The sequence below is a fragment of the Gavialis gangeticus genome, unplaced genomic scaffold (genome assembly GCF_001723915.1).
Source record: "Gavialis gangeticus isolate Ggan-Ray unplaced genomic scaffold, GavGan_comp1, whole genome shotgun sequence".
NCBI lineage: Eukaryota > Metazoa > Chordata > Crocodylia > Gavialidae > Gavialis > Gavialis gangeticus.
In genome coordinates, this window is record NW_017728996.1 from 46,794,237 (window position 1) to 46,808,261 (window position 14,025).

Sequence of the window (14,025 nt, forward strand, 5' to 3'; positions counted from 1 at the left end):
GCCCTTTAAGGAAAAAACACCCCCCCCCCAGAACTCACCAGCTCCTCCAGCAGCCTTGGGGCTTCAGGGGGCTCTTAGAAGAGCCCCCCACATGGTGTATGGCAGTGGGGATCGCCCCCTGCCAGGCAGGAACTGGTGAGTGTGGGGTTTTTAGTTTTTTTTTTCCTTAAAGGGCTAGAGCTGGGGTGGGTGGGGCAGCCATGAGGCAGAGTCCTGGGACAGTGGAGGGGGGCTAGGGGGCCCCCCATACAGTGGGGGGCAGTGGGCATCACCCCCCTGCCCCACAGCACCTGGTGAGTCGAGGCCTTTTTTCTTCAAAAAGCGGGGACCTGGGGTGGGTGGGGCAGCCATTGCTGGGCTGGGACAGCAGGCAGGGGATAGGGCTGGGTGATTCAGAGATTTGGCGATTCAGCTGCTGCCGAATCTCCAAATCAGATTTGGCCAAATCGATTGGGGACAGTGATTTGAATCGCCAAATCAAATCACTGTTCCCCGAATCGGCCGAATCCAAAGCAAATACTAGCTTCTTTGCACAGGCCTAGTACCCAGCTCGCTCTTCTCTCTTAGCTGTCTTTCAGTGTATTTAGTCCTAATGAGTACTTCTGTACCAGTGATTTCTCAACCAGGACGTCATGAGATCTCTTTAAGGGTGCCACACAATATTAATACTTTTAGGTATGCAAACTTTCACGCATGAGTCACAAGATAAACCTGGAGACTTCAAATAGAAATCTGTTGTGCCAGATGCATTCTGACTTGCTGTGGGTTTTTTTGAGGTCATTGCAACAGAAGAATTGTTCTAATATTTTTCCGTAGTCAAAAATCAAATAAAGCTAAGAGCTAGCATTTTCCAAGGGTGTTTTGAGTCTAGTGAAGCGTACCTGGAGTCTAAAAAGTTTAAGAACTACTGCTCTATACAAAACATTCTTTCTTTTTTATTCTGAATGGAAAACTATCCATGAGGGACTCAGACCAAAGACTGTTTTATACAAATAGGCACCTTGGGCACAGACTTACCCAAGGATTGCGCTGAATTGGCATTTGTAAGAGGCAAAGTGCATACATGTCAGGGACACATTTAGAGCAGGTAGTTACTGTTTTTAATGCCTGCATCCCCTCCTTCCTTCCCTTCCCCTCTCTCTGGATATCTTGGTGACATGGATTTTTTTCCTTTTGCCTGATTTCAAAGGTGTGGTTTATGGGATTTAACACCCGATTGTATAAACCAGACTGTGCAGGTTTTGCTCAGACTGTAGCATATCATGTGTCTGATGACAGGTGCAGCAAGCAGAAGTGGTTTCAGAGGCTGCAGTGCTGTAACAAGGGGGTGGGGGAGGCGAGCAGGGCTACTGCCCCAAAGCAACGTTCTCCTAGGTAGAAAAGAAAGTTCATATTTCATAGGAGAGTTAAAGAGGTGGTAAAATCTCCTGTTTGGCACAGTTCATTTTATACAGGTTAGGCTGAGATAAAAATTGGAATAGTCTGGTTACCTCAAAGTTGAAATATGAACTTTCTGCCTGTCATGGGGCCACAGGTCCAAGGGGCCAGATGCTGTCGCAGGTCACAGTCAGGCAGCAGCCCCCACTGCCAGACTGCTCCAGTGGGTAGAGTGTAGAGGGGCTTCAGCAGTCTAGCTGGCACAAGGGACTAGTGTGCCCAGATACCAACTGACCAGGCCTCAGAAGCTCCTGAGGGCAAGTAGCCCTGAGCTGCTTGCCAGGGCAGCTTTTTGTACTGTTTTTTGTTCCTCTAGCTTTCCTGGCTGAAGATCTGGGAGGAGCCAAACAGGGTCAGTTTTTCCCAAGTGGCACAATTTTCCCCACACCAAAATGCATGTTCAGGCACATGTGCTGAGGTACAAATCTCTAGCACAAATTTGTGCTACTGCTACTTGAGCTCCTACAAGTGCACATGCCTGCATGTGTGGACGCACCCAGTGTGTAGTCAATTAGTTTATGTCCATACACCATATAGTTAATGCCTGGATAGCAGCTGTGGCTACTAAGAGTTGTGATACTGTCACAACTAGTAAGTGGCTTTCTTCCTGTTGTGGATTCATATTTATTTGCACTAGGGGCCTCTCTGTGCCAGGCACTTCCCAAACACTTCAGAAAGATGGTTTCTGCTCCAGAGAGGCAGAAATCAGGGGAACATGACTAACATATGGCACATCACTTTGATTTTTTCAGGTGCTGTGGAAGAGCTGGGCCTCTGAGGGCAAGTCTGTACTACAATATTAGTGTTCTAAACTTGGCTAACTCAGTTTAAAATAGGAATGAAGACAAGGTAACTTCACTGCTCAAGTTCAACCTCAGGCTCTTCTCTAGGCTTGAATTTGAATGGCTAACCCAGCTTACAAATCAAGTTGCCTTATCTTCACTGCTACTTTAACTCATGTTAGCTGATTTGATTTAGGCAACCTGAGTTAAGAGCATGCCTTCTTTTGTATAGATATATTTTGTGAGGGTGCCTATAGGCGCGCTCCAACATGTTCTAATTAGAATGCTCCCAAGTGTCTCACTGTCATGTGTATTAAGTGTCCCGTGTTTCAAAATGGCTGTGAGGATACTTTAACCAAAACTTGTCAAATGAGCTTTAGTTAAAGTGTCCCCACAACCATTTTGAAATGCAGGTTGTTTAATACATGTGAAAGTGAGGCACTTTAATTATACTGGCTCCAGAAACCACTCCTACTAAAATGCTTGCCCCCTGCCCACTCCCCCCCCAAGCACATGTATAGACACCCTGAGTGACTTTCAGATGCACAGGATAAGGACTTTGGGATGAGCTCCAGGAGACTGAATGATACAGGAATAGGGTTTACATAGAGGTGAATCTGACAAATGGATAGAGGTGACTGAGAGCTTTGGGAAAGCGCATGGGATAGCACAGTGCAACATGCAACTTGATAAAAGAGGATAAGCAGGGAGCCACTGATTTATATAGAGCTTAGGAGATTTTGAAGAGCAGTTTAGATTTGCTACAGTACTGCCTAGGTCACCGGTGCAAAGGAGTTACTTGGTCGAACAGATGAAAAAGGAACATGAGTTTAGCTCTGGTTCAGCATATTCCGTGTTTGTTTGGGAGATGGGACCCTTGAAAACCATCTTTGCGTGACCCATTTGGTGGATCTTCTTTCTCCCATGCATAAGGGATCCTGGAGTGCACTGCCTGGCATGTTACCAATGCCTTGCAAATACTCCAGTCATTTTGTCTTTGGATGATTGCAGGATAGTTGCCTAGATCTTCCCAGAATGCACTGATACAAACAAGGATGAGTGGTATGGTATATGGTGGGGAAAAGAAGCAGAGCTGAGATGGCATAAAAGCAGCTGTGAACCCTAATCCTTGTAACCAGATAAAATAACCAGGGTGTGAATATGAAATTATAGTTTAGATACGTTGGGATGGCTTAGTATCAGGGAGAGGTTATACAGTGTGCATACTGCATTTACTCATGGACTTAAGGGCGACATTCACATGAGCATGGACTTTTGGTTTCCTGGGGACAACTAGCAGCAGGACACCTTGTGCCATTGCTAGTTGTCTTTGGGGAGCATCTGTGCCATGTGCCCTCTGGCATTCAGCAGATTGCCCCTGGTGGGGTCAGGGAGACTTGAGCCAGCACTGTACTGGCCACAGCAGCTTTACCTAGTGTCCTGGGGGCCTCCTGGGGCTGCAGCAGTGGTGATCCTGCTGCTTGGAGCCTGACCAGCAGCCAGAGTGTGGCTCTGGCTGGCTAGGCTCCAGTTTTGAGCAGTATGTGTTGCCCCCACATGCACCACTCTGTTTTTATTTTGTGCAGGTTTTTTTGACCGCAGGATATCCAGGGGTCAGCGCCCGCCCCCCGTTGTTCCCTTGCAGCACAGAGAACAACTGGAACGGGTCTGTGGCACCACATCCGCACGGCCATGCTCATCTGGACGCAGTCAAGGAGTTTTTGGAGTAGAGCTCTCACACTGCCTTAGTTAATGCTAACGACCTGTACTCTGCCAGCTGCTGCAGTGTCTTGGTGGTTTGTGTTGCTGCATACAGAATTATAGTGCTTTTGTGGGAACATTATGCTCCCTGAATAGAGCCCTGCAGAGCAATTTGCCTTACCCTTACAAACCCATCCAAATAACTAGCACTGCCATACAAATGGAAAACAATTGAAAAAATAAATGTAGTATACTGTACATCTGTGACACAACAGTGCTTTCATGTGCACAGAGAGAAGTGTGTTTGCTTAACTTATGGTCTCACATTTGGAATTAAATGCATTCATTTAAATCAAAATGGGACATTCTGCAATGTCAAGGTATTTTGCATGCTAGATGTAACAAATATACTGCTTGTAAATTGGCTACAAGCCTGTGGCTATCACAGTAGTTAGTGTGACCATAAGTATGTATGCATTGGCTTATCTTGGAAAACGCCCCTGTCCCCATGGGACATCCCTACTCTTGCAATCAGGAGAGGCACTTGAATTAAACCCCCATGGTTTAAATAAAAAGGGGCTGCTGGCAGGGTGTTCTCTGCACGTGGCTTTGTAATTTACTTTCTTCTTAAGGCCTTGTCACCTGGGACACTTAGCACATTTTATTTAAAATTAGAGCTTGTTCTGAGCAGTTGCACAGTAATGCTTACTACAATCTGGACAGGGCTAGAGCCAGCTGTGCAGTCAACAAACAGCTGTTTGTCAGTTCCAGCTATCACACTGCACTACAGCCTTGAACCTGCTCCAATGGGGTCCCAGGGCTGGGACTGACAAATGGCTGTTTCAGTCCCAGACTCCACTGGAGCCTTGATCTGACTCTGATGCAGTGCTGGGGCCGTGACTGGCAAACAGTAGAGCCTGTGTGGACTGCTCATATTATCTCTTTGGAGCAGTCCCATGATAGCTGAACATGTTACTTAATACCATCTGGAGATACTCCTCCTTAGAAAAGTACTAACTTTGCTGTGGTATGATGACACTTAGCACATGTTTAACTGCTTAAATGCACAGATGCTGGTGTTTTAAGTTAGCATGTCCTAAGTTTAACATGTGACAACAGGCTGGAGCCTGTACCCCTTTGCACACAGGCTATGAAGCCTCTTTTCTTCTTGGATGTACAGGGTGAAGGAGTGCTAACAGGTTGACACACTTTATTTTATTGCAGCATTATGATCTTCTGGTAGGCTTGTTTTACTGTGGGAGTACCGGAAGTCCAACATGTATGTGATTGGTTTCCATTTTTGTATTAAACAACGTTAGTTTAGTTTGTGTAGAGCACCTAAAAGTTTAGACTGGGAGCTTTTAAAGTTGAAAGAAATAATAATCAATACTGATTTTTGAAAAATGTACCTTCCCTTGTAATTTCCATTCTTTTAAATGGTTGAGCCTTTGTAATGGAAATAAGCAAGCTCTTGATGCTGGATTTCAGCTTACACACAAGCTTAACTATATCTAACCAATTTGGTTTTATGAGTTAATATTTACATTTTGGAAATGAACAATGCAATGCAGGACAAAACGAGACGTGAATGAACCGTAATACAATACACTGTCTGCGCTGATACTTATAGGCCCTGTCAAAAAGATACTAAGATATGATTTAGTTCATTATTCAAAGCATGGATATGCAACTAAATGTATCCAAGGCTATTTGGTCTATACAAATCTAGCTAGAAATCCAGTAAAATCAGGGTTTCTTGTGGGATTCCCAAGACTTCCTGATTTAGGCTAACCCAGAGTAATGTGACTATTCAAGTACTTCCATGAGTACCTGAGATCAGGAAACAGAGGCATGTGAGAACTATAAATCAGGCTGAGGAATTTATGATGCGTCAGATCTGTCATGGCTGTGTCAGAAAATGTAGTTTCATCAAGTTGACGCATCATGCAGGAATTTGTCAGTTTCAATATTTTCAATGGCAAAAAATCAAAACACAGTAGTTTGATTTATTTCATTTCAATGGCATCAAAGCATTTTATTCTGATGAGGTAAAATGTATAGTTTTGACTTTTACTTCCATGGCTATATTATATTGAAATATTAATTTTAATCTATCATTTAATGTTGCTCCTTATAATTAATATTTAATATAATAATTTTCCAGCATTATAGAAAATAAACATTATAGCAAAGAAAGAAATACTTTTATAATTATTATTGAACTGATATTTTTTGTAATTTTTATTTTGTGGGAAATTTAAAACAAATTTGGCTTTCAGTTCAGACTTGGAATAAAAGAACACTTTGAAGGTTGCTATTTCCACAGATTGGAAATTCCAATTTGGATCAGCTGATCATCAAAAAAAATGCTGGCAGAGAGTATGCTGCATTGTATGCCAGAGGTCAGTGCACGTGGGTAAGAGCCTACTGCACCTGCTAGCATGATTTCATTAACTAGTAGCAATAGTAAACTGGCATCCTATAGTGGACTAGTTATTAAAAGGGGGATGTAATAGACACCACTGATGAAAAAAAATTGAATTGTTTTAACTTAAATTTCCAAAAGGACAAAAATCAGTGCTCAGATCACACTCCAGGTAAATCTTCACCTTTTTTCTTATTTTATCCAAATGGCTACTTATATTCCCAGGTGAGGAAGATAGTGATTTTTCTGAGTTATGCACTTTTAGCCCTTAGGTACTGAAGCCACACCATATAGCATGTTGAGATCTCTACCCTGTTCTTCACTAGTTTCTCAGAGCTACAGAAATATGCATTATAATGTTACCACCTTGTGGCTGGAGGCCAAAATAAGATATAAGATTATCTTATAATTTAATACCCAGTTTAATACTCACGGGATTATAGGAAAGCAGGGCTTCCTGCATCCTGATCAAGATAGGATCATCCCTGACTAAACCATGCTTGTCAATCCCCTCTTCAACCATCCCCTCTCCAATCTACTCTTGAAAATTTCCAGGAATAGAGATTCCACAGCTTCTCTAGGCAGCCTGTTCCAGTGCTTGACCACCCTCATAGTCAACAGCTTCTTCCCAATACCCAACCTAAATTTTCTTTGCTGCAATTTGAGGCCATTGCTCCAAGTACTGTTCCTTATGGCCCCAGAAAATAGTCTATCTCCATCCTCTCTATAATTGCCCTTCTGGTATTCAAGACCTGTTAACAAATTCCCTCTCCATCTTCTCTTCTCCAGACTAAATAACCCTAGTTCTTTTAGCCTCTCCTCATAAGCCATGCTTCCCAGGCCTCTACTTATTTTTGTGACTCTCTGCTAGGCTCTTTCCAACCTGTCCATATCTTTCTTGATACCTCTGGCCAGGGATTTGTTACACATCTCCAGCAGCAATGGTATTATATTCTTCAAGGCAAACACTGATGCACTGACTGATTGACTGACAAGTCTGGATAGTTTGGCCTCCCTCTATTTCTTCCACAGGTTGATTAATCAAATACTTTAAATAATTGCTGCAGCTGTGATTGATGTCAACTGCATAGCTAATTACCTGGGAGATTAAAATGACTCTTTCTATTTAAAAAAGCTGCAAATTAGTTAATTATTTACTTTGCTCACCTCTCTAACCTCGTTATGCTTGTAAATGAATAGTAATATTGATCTAGGAACTGATTTAGGTGTTATACAGCCTGAATTATTTTAATTAGGGGGTTTAAACGTTGCCCTACTTGCTCCTTCTGGCAGAGCACATATCTCTTTACTGTACTTACCTGTCATAAAATCACAGGTAGTACAGCTGGAAAAGGCTGTTTCAGCCTTTTTGACCTTTCACAACTTGCAGCACTTCTTTTTGAACAATCCCACTGCTATTTAATCTAGCCTCTTGACTCATTGCAGCAAGGGCACCTCACACATCCCTTGATAGTAGATTCCACTGTCCAGTTGCTATTACCACCATGACAGCTTTCCTGTAACCTAACTTAAATGTTTCCTTCTGTTAACTTCAGGTCATATATTCCTGTTCATCTGTCTTCTGGGGAATGTGAATAATTTCCTTTCCCTTCATGTGTGCTAATATCTAGCACTAGAGCAGTTCCATTTTTTCCACAGAAATTCTTCTGGAGTGAAAAATAGTCTGTTTTTCAAACAATAATTTTCACAGAAAATTTACATTTAATTCAAAAATTCCAATACTGATGAAAAATGACTGTTCTCAATTTCATAGATTTTTTTTAAACCTGAAAACCCTTTGATTTTTATAAAGAAAAAACATTTTACAAAAAAGAAAGTTTGTGTTTCTTTTGAAAATATTAATGAAAAATGGTATTGCCAGCTGTACCTTGAATGTATTTATAATTTGCTATGATTGACTCATTCTCTTTTTTAGACTATATATACAGTAGCATCTCAAATTATGCCCTCAGTTGTACCATGGTAGCTCTAATGCCAGAGGGCTTGCAGCTCTATTAATATGGACCCCCGGTCTATAGCTTTTGGCAGAGTCCTGAACTCCTCCCATATCAATTTGTATGACCTTGGGCTTGTATACCCCACCTACTTGCTCTTGCTAGTTGAACAGTTTGCTTTTTATTTAAGGAAATGAAGTGGTAGCAGCACTGATAGCTATTTATTCTTACTCCCCTAGAGATGCTGTTATAGGAAGCTGTGCAGCATGGTCTGGTTTAAAGGTTAGAGCTACTGGCAGTAGACTTACCTCTGAGAGTTCATGGCTGTGCCCTTTTTACTTCACTCTCTCAGCTCTTGGCAGATTGCTTTCCACATTCTCCAGAAAAGCTTGTGTCTCTACTTCCAGAAAGGGTCCATCTTAAATAGTCAAGCCCAGGTCTTTTTTAAGGACTCCCTCTTATGTCACCACCTGGACACTTTGCTAGAGCTGCATTTCTCTTTGTACTGTACTTTACTGTTTCACGGGTCTGGTGGAAGCAGTTGCCATTTTGTGTTCACTTCAGCAGGATACAGGCAAGTCTCCCATTGTGCTGTCTCTGTCAGAGACAATTTATATAACCCACTCATCTGTTCCCCAGTGTGTCCAATCCAGAAAGGGTGAGAGACTAAGTTCCCTGCTACAGAGCCAGGATGTTTCTTTCAAGCTGTAGAGACTCGAGCTTTCAACTCTGGAGGTCTCCTGGGTTGGTCAAGATGGTGGCCATCATGTTTGTTTTTTTCTTTGCAGCTTCCCTTGAGTCGAAGGATAGAAAGTCTAAAGTTGCTGTCTACACTTTTTTCAGCATGCAGCCAATCAGGCAGGCATGGTGAGGCTTGTCCTAGTTCCCTTCCACTCTCTTGTGAGGTGGTGGGCTTATTCAAAGAGACTGTGCATAGATTGTCAGAAACAGGTTCTCAGAAAGGAAATACCATCTCATAAATCCAGGGCCATCTGTCACAGATGCAGTCTTCCTCCTGTAGAGAGTGAGAGAGAGCCAATGTTTGGCCCAGTGGGCTTAGCATCAGTCTCTATTCATATAGCTTATTCTCAGATCCTTGTGTCTATTTATCCAGACTCTTTAAGGCGCCCTGGGGGGGGGGCGTCAATTCTCACTCAGTTTGTTCCTTCCCTTGGGACAGGAATTTTTCATTCTTTGGGGCTTTTCCAGGGCCTGGTCCGTCTTCTGCTATCAGTTAGAACATCCTCAGGCATATAAAGACTGCCAATGGACATAGTCAGTGCCAGATAGGTCTAAGGCATCCTGGGGCTGTAAGAGTCTATGCTGATGGGCTATCTGGACTCCAGGTTTGATGTGATTAATATCAGGTTGGTTTAAAATGACTTAGTGATGGCAGGATTTGTGTTCCCAGTGCATAGCAACAGTACCAGTATCGTGAGTGCCAGATTAGCCTGTAGGAATCTGACCCTGGCAGGACTCATATTACTGCACTGTGTGAACCAGCCCTGCCATGGTCAGTGCCAGATCAGGCCATGGGAATCCTGGCTACAGGTCTGCTGCTTGGAAGTTGATAAATTTTCTTGCAATTTACCGTTGTGGCTGTGTTTCCTGGCAGCCAGAGAAAATGGCTTTGAAAAATAACAGGAGCTCTTAAGTTAAATTGGTGTCAACATTCATTCCAGGCCACTTGGAGATAATCAATTTAAGTTCCTGCATGGCAAATGAAATTCCATTCTTGCTGGCCACTCTCCCCCAACCCCTTTCTTTTTAACCCAACTCTCACAATTGCTTCTCATTTTTCAACCTCTTTCTTTTCACTAATATCTCTGCAGCATAAGAGGCATTAGATTCTGGGCCCTGGGGTATTGTGTGTTTTCACAGGCACATCCATTAACTACGTGAGTTTAGACCTCTCTCCTCTTGGACAGGATCACCTTAATAGGAGCAGAGGACCAGGGTCTCAATCTTAAAGAGGTCAAATGAAGATGCAGCTGCTGTGCCCAATGTGCTTGCACTGAGAACAGTCCAGCAGATGAGGACAAACAGTTGCAACTCTTAATGAGCAGCCTGGTTCCAACAGTTATGCTTGATTTGTGCCTGTAGTTGCCTGGGGAGTGAGGTTTCACGGGGTTTTCAAGGATAACAGAAGGGAGAGGAGCAGTAGTTTAGGAATAGGAAAGCAATAAGGAGACAAGCGTGTGTGTCTGCTTAGGAGGCATTCTCTTCAATAAAGTCAGGGCATTGAGCCCATTACTACTGCTAAGATCCAAGGATACTTTTAGGACAGCAGACTTCTAGTTAAAAACAAGGGGTTTGTTTTGTAGTTGGGGTCAGATTTTGCATATCTGGCCCCTACAGCACAACCCCTGAGGAACATCCATCAACACAAAGTGGCTATTGCACTGGTAAAAGTGTGCTATGTCCATACATGTGTAAAGAGCTGCCAGGAGAACTTGCTTCAGAATATGTAGCCCAATTCCCAGATTTTGCAGGAGCACCTAAGCTTGCTGCGTACTGCAGCTGGCAGTTCTTTTCCTCAGCTCTCAACAGCTAGCTGAGTACACACCACAGGTGTTCAGTTACCCATGTTTGGGTTGCACCACGGTGCCATCACATGTGATGCTTCCAGCATTCCTGGGTGTGAGGGAGTTCCTCTTGCTTTGCCTGTATACACCAGGCAGCACAGGTTGTTGAACAAGCAATGTACAGTTTATTGAGCAAACAAGGTAGGAAGGGATGACAAGCATGAGATTGGAAAAACCCTTTTTTCCACCTCCCTCAGAGGTAAGAGGAGGTGGATGTAGTGTAAGCAACCTCACCTGTAGGCTTCTGCACCCAGGCTTTTGCTCCCTGAAGAGCTTCCCAGCCAGTTGACACAAATAAAACAGCATCTTTAAACAACCAAAACAAGGAAACAAAACCCTGTTGTCCTGTTCCAGACACTGGGAGGGGACCTCAGCAGCTCTGACCCTACCACAGCAGTTTGGCCCCTCTATGCTGCCACTGGTTTAGCCTACTACTTGCCTCTGGCTCACAACTGTTCCTGGCAGTTTGCTACTCTTCCGTGCTTCTCTCTGAGGTTTTTAAGCTCTCGGTGGGCCACTCCCTAGCAGCAGGCTCCTCACAGCTGAAGCTACTCAACTGGGCTGGCTGACCCCTCTTAAGGGGTCAGCCGAGCCCAGGCCATCCTGTTATAGGGACGTCCTGTTCTTAACTGCTCTAAACATGGTGGCTGGGGAGAGACTGTCCACAAGTGCAAACTGTGTAGCCAGTGCAGTCATGACTAAGGATCTACCAAAATCACGGTGAGGGAAAGGGATTTTCAGGAGCTGTTTGTAGCATGTGAAGCTGATTTTGCAGGCTTTTTGTGGTAAGCCTGTCCCTTGCTGCTGATTGGCTGAGAGGGCTGTCTGTCATGCAGCCCCACCCCTTGCTGTGGATTGGTGGAGAGGGGCAGGATCATGTGGTAGGCAGTGATTTCAGCCAATCAGCAGTGAAGGGGGCAGTGGGCAGCTCCTATCTTGGCTGCTCCTCTTTGTGCTGGCAGTCTCCAACCCCGCAGTGAGTGATGACAGCAGGTCACAGCAGCCGTAAGGGTTCCTACTAGGAAGGCAGTATTTTATTTTTAGTTAGGTTTTTGGTTGTTTTTTTTTTTATTTCACATAATTTGCAGACAATACCTGATTTCACAGTTTCATGGAATCACTAATTAAGTAGGTCCCTAGTCATGAGTCTTGGATTGCTTTCTGTTTTTGCTTATTTATAAGGGGTTAGGTATGTGTACACTAATTATTTCTGAGTGGATAAAACCTAAAGGAAAAAAACTGAAGCAGGAGCAACTCAGCCACATTTCTGCCAGGAAAAAAGTAGTACTGAGAAGGTTAAGCCTGGGCTTTGCAACATGGGGACAGAATAGTGAACCCCACAGCCTTGACCTGCAGCCTCCACTCACAATACAAGTTCAGCCCGGAGGGGCACTGTGGAGTGTCTGGGTTGTTGGGTTTGGGTTGGAGACCTGGGTAGCAGGGCTGTGTGAAACGGCAGCGCTCCATTTTGACGGGACAGCGTTTCGTTTTGAATTTTTGTTTCAGTTTGAAATGGCTGTTCCATTTTGTTCCGTCGAAACAGGGTCGAAATGGCTAAACTGTTTTGACGTTTTGCCCATAGGATATAATGGGGAAGGACAAAACAGCCTATAACTTTGTCATTTCTGGCTTGATTTGGATTAAATTTGCTGAAATGGTAGCCCCTTCTGAGGGCATGAAGCCTGCCAAGTTTCAAGGAGATAGGTGCAGGGGGTTCAGGGAAACTGCACCCCAAATTTTTGAAAGCAAAACTTGTGTCACTTGTATGTGTTAAGCCAGAGTGGGGTCAAAACTGCAGGCATGCTAGCCCCTGCTGAGGCCACAAATCCTGCCAAGTTTCAAGGAGATAGGTACAGGGGCTTGGGGGAAACTGTACCTCAAGCTTCGGACAAGCAAAACTCGTGACATGGGTGACACTGTGTGTGTTAAGGCACAGCAGGGTGAAAGCTGCAGGGCTGCTAGCCCCTGCTGAGCCCCTGCCAGCTTTCAAGGAGATAGGCACAGGGGCTTCTGGGTTCTGGGGCCCTGCACCCCTAGCTGCTGACAGGCAAAACTCATTACAATGGTGATGAAATTTTGCACAGCCCTACTGGGTAGTAATCCTTACCTGCTATGGGACTTTGGACAGGCTACATCATTTCTCTGTTTCCTCTCCTGCCTTTTGCTTCTTGAACTTGGACTTTGAGTTCTATGGGGCAGATGTTAGGGACATTCTCTCCCCAGACCCGCTCTTCTCTAGAAACAAGTCTGTGGAGCTGGCCCAAACTGAGGTTTCAGTAGATGAAGTTGTAGAGGAAATTGATTAAGCTAAACAGTAGCAGATTACCAGGACCTGATGGTATTCATTCTAGGATCTTGAAGGAGCTCAGATTGGAAACTGCCAAACTCCTAATTGTATTATGCAACCTATTGCTAAAAACAGCAACAGAGGACTGGAGGGTTGCCAATGTGACTCCAATATTTAAAGAGTTCTCTAGACTCGGGGCCCAGGGAGCTATAGGCTGGTGAGTGGAGGGAGAGATGTACTGAAGAAGTAAACAGAAGACTGAGGCGTTGGAGCCACCATGAAGGCTTCAGCTTCTTCAACCAGAGGTCCACACCTCAGAGAGAGGGGGAGCGATCTGTCGGGAAGAGATGGCCGCCACCTCACTCCAATGGGAAAGAAGCTTTCCTTGGCCAGATTGGCTGACCTGCTTGACAAAGCTTTGAACTAAGATTGCTGTGGGACGGGCGGATATCCATCAGTGCAAACCCAAGAACTGACAAACACATAATCAGCGGGTCAGGTAACATAAAGGAACTTACTCTGAGCCCAGCTCAAGGATGGCACTCTCCTAAGTGCACAAAGAAGCCTAGAGCTTCCAATGGCAGGCTTAGCTGCCTGTACACAAATGCCAGGAGCATGGGGAACAAACAGGAAGAACTGGCCCTTCTGCTAAGCAGCAATGAATACGATCTCATAGGAATAATGGAGACCTGGTGGGACTCCACTATAACTGAACCACAGGTATAGATGGCTATACTTTGTACAGGAGGGACCATGTCAGGAGGAAGGGCAGGGGTGTAGCTCTGTATGTCAAAGAGCAGTAGACTTCCCTACAAGCAGACATTGGCACCCAAGGACGGCGACTTGAAACCCT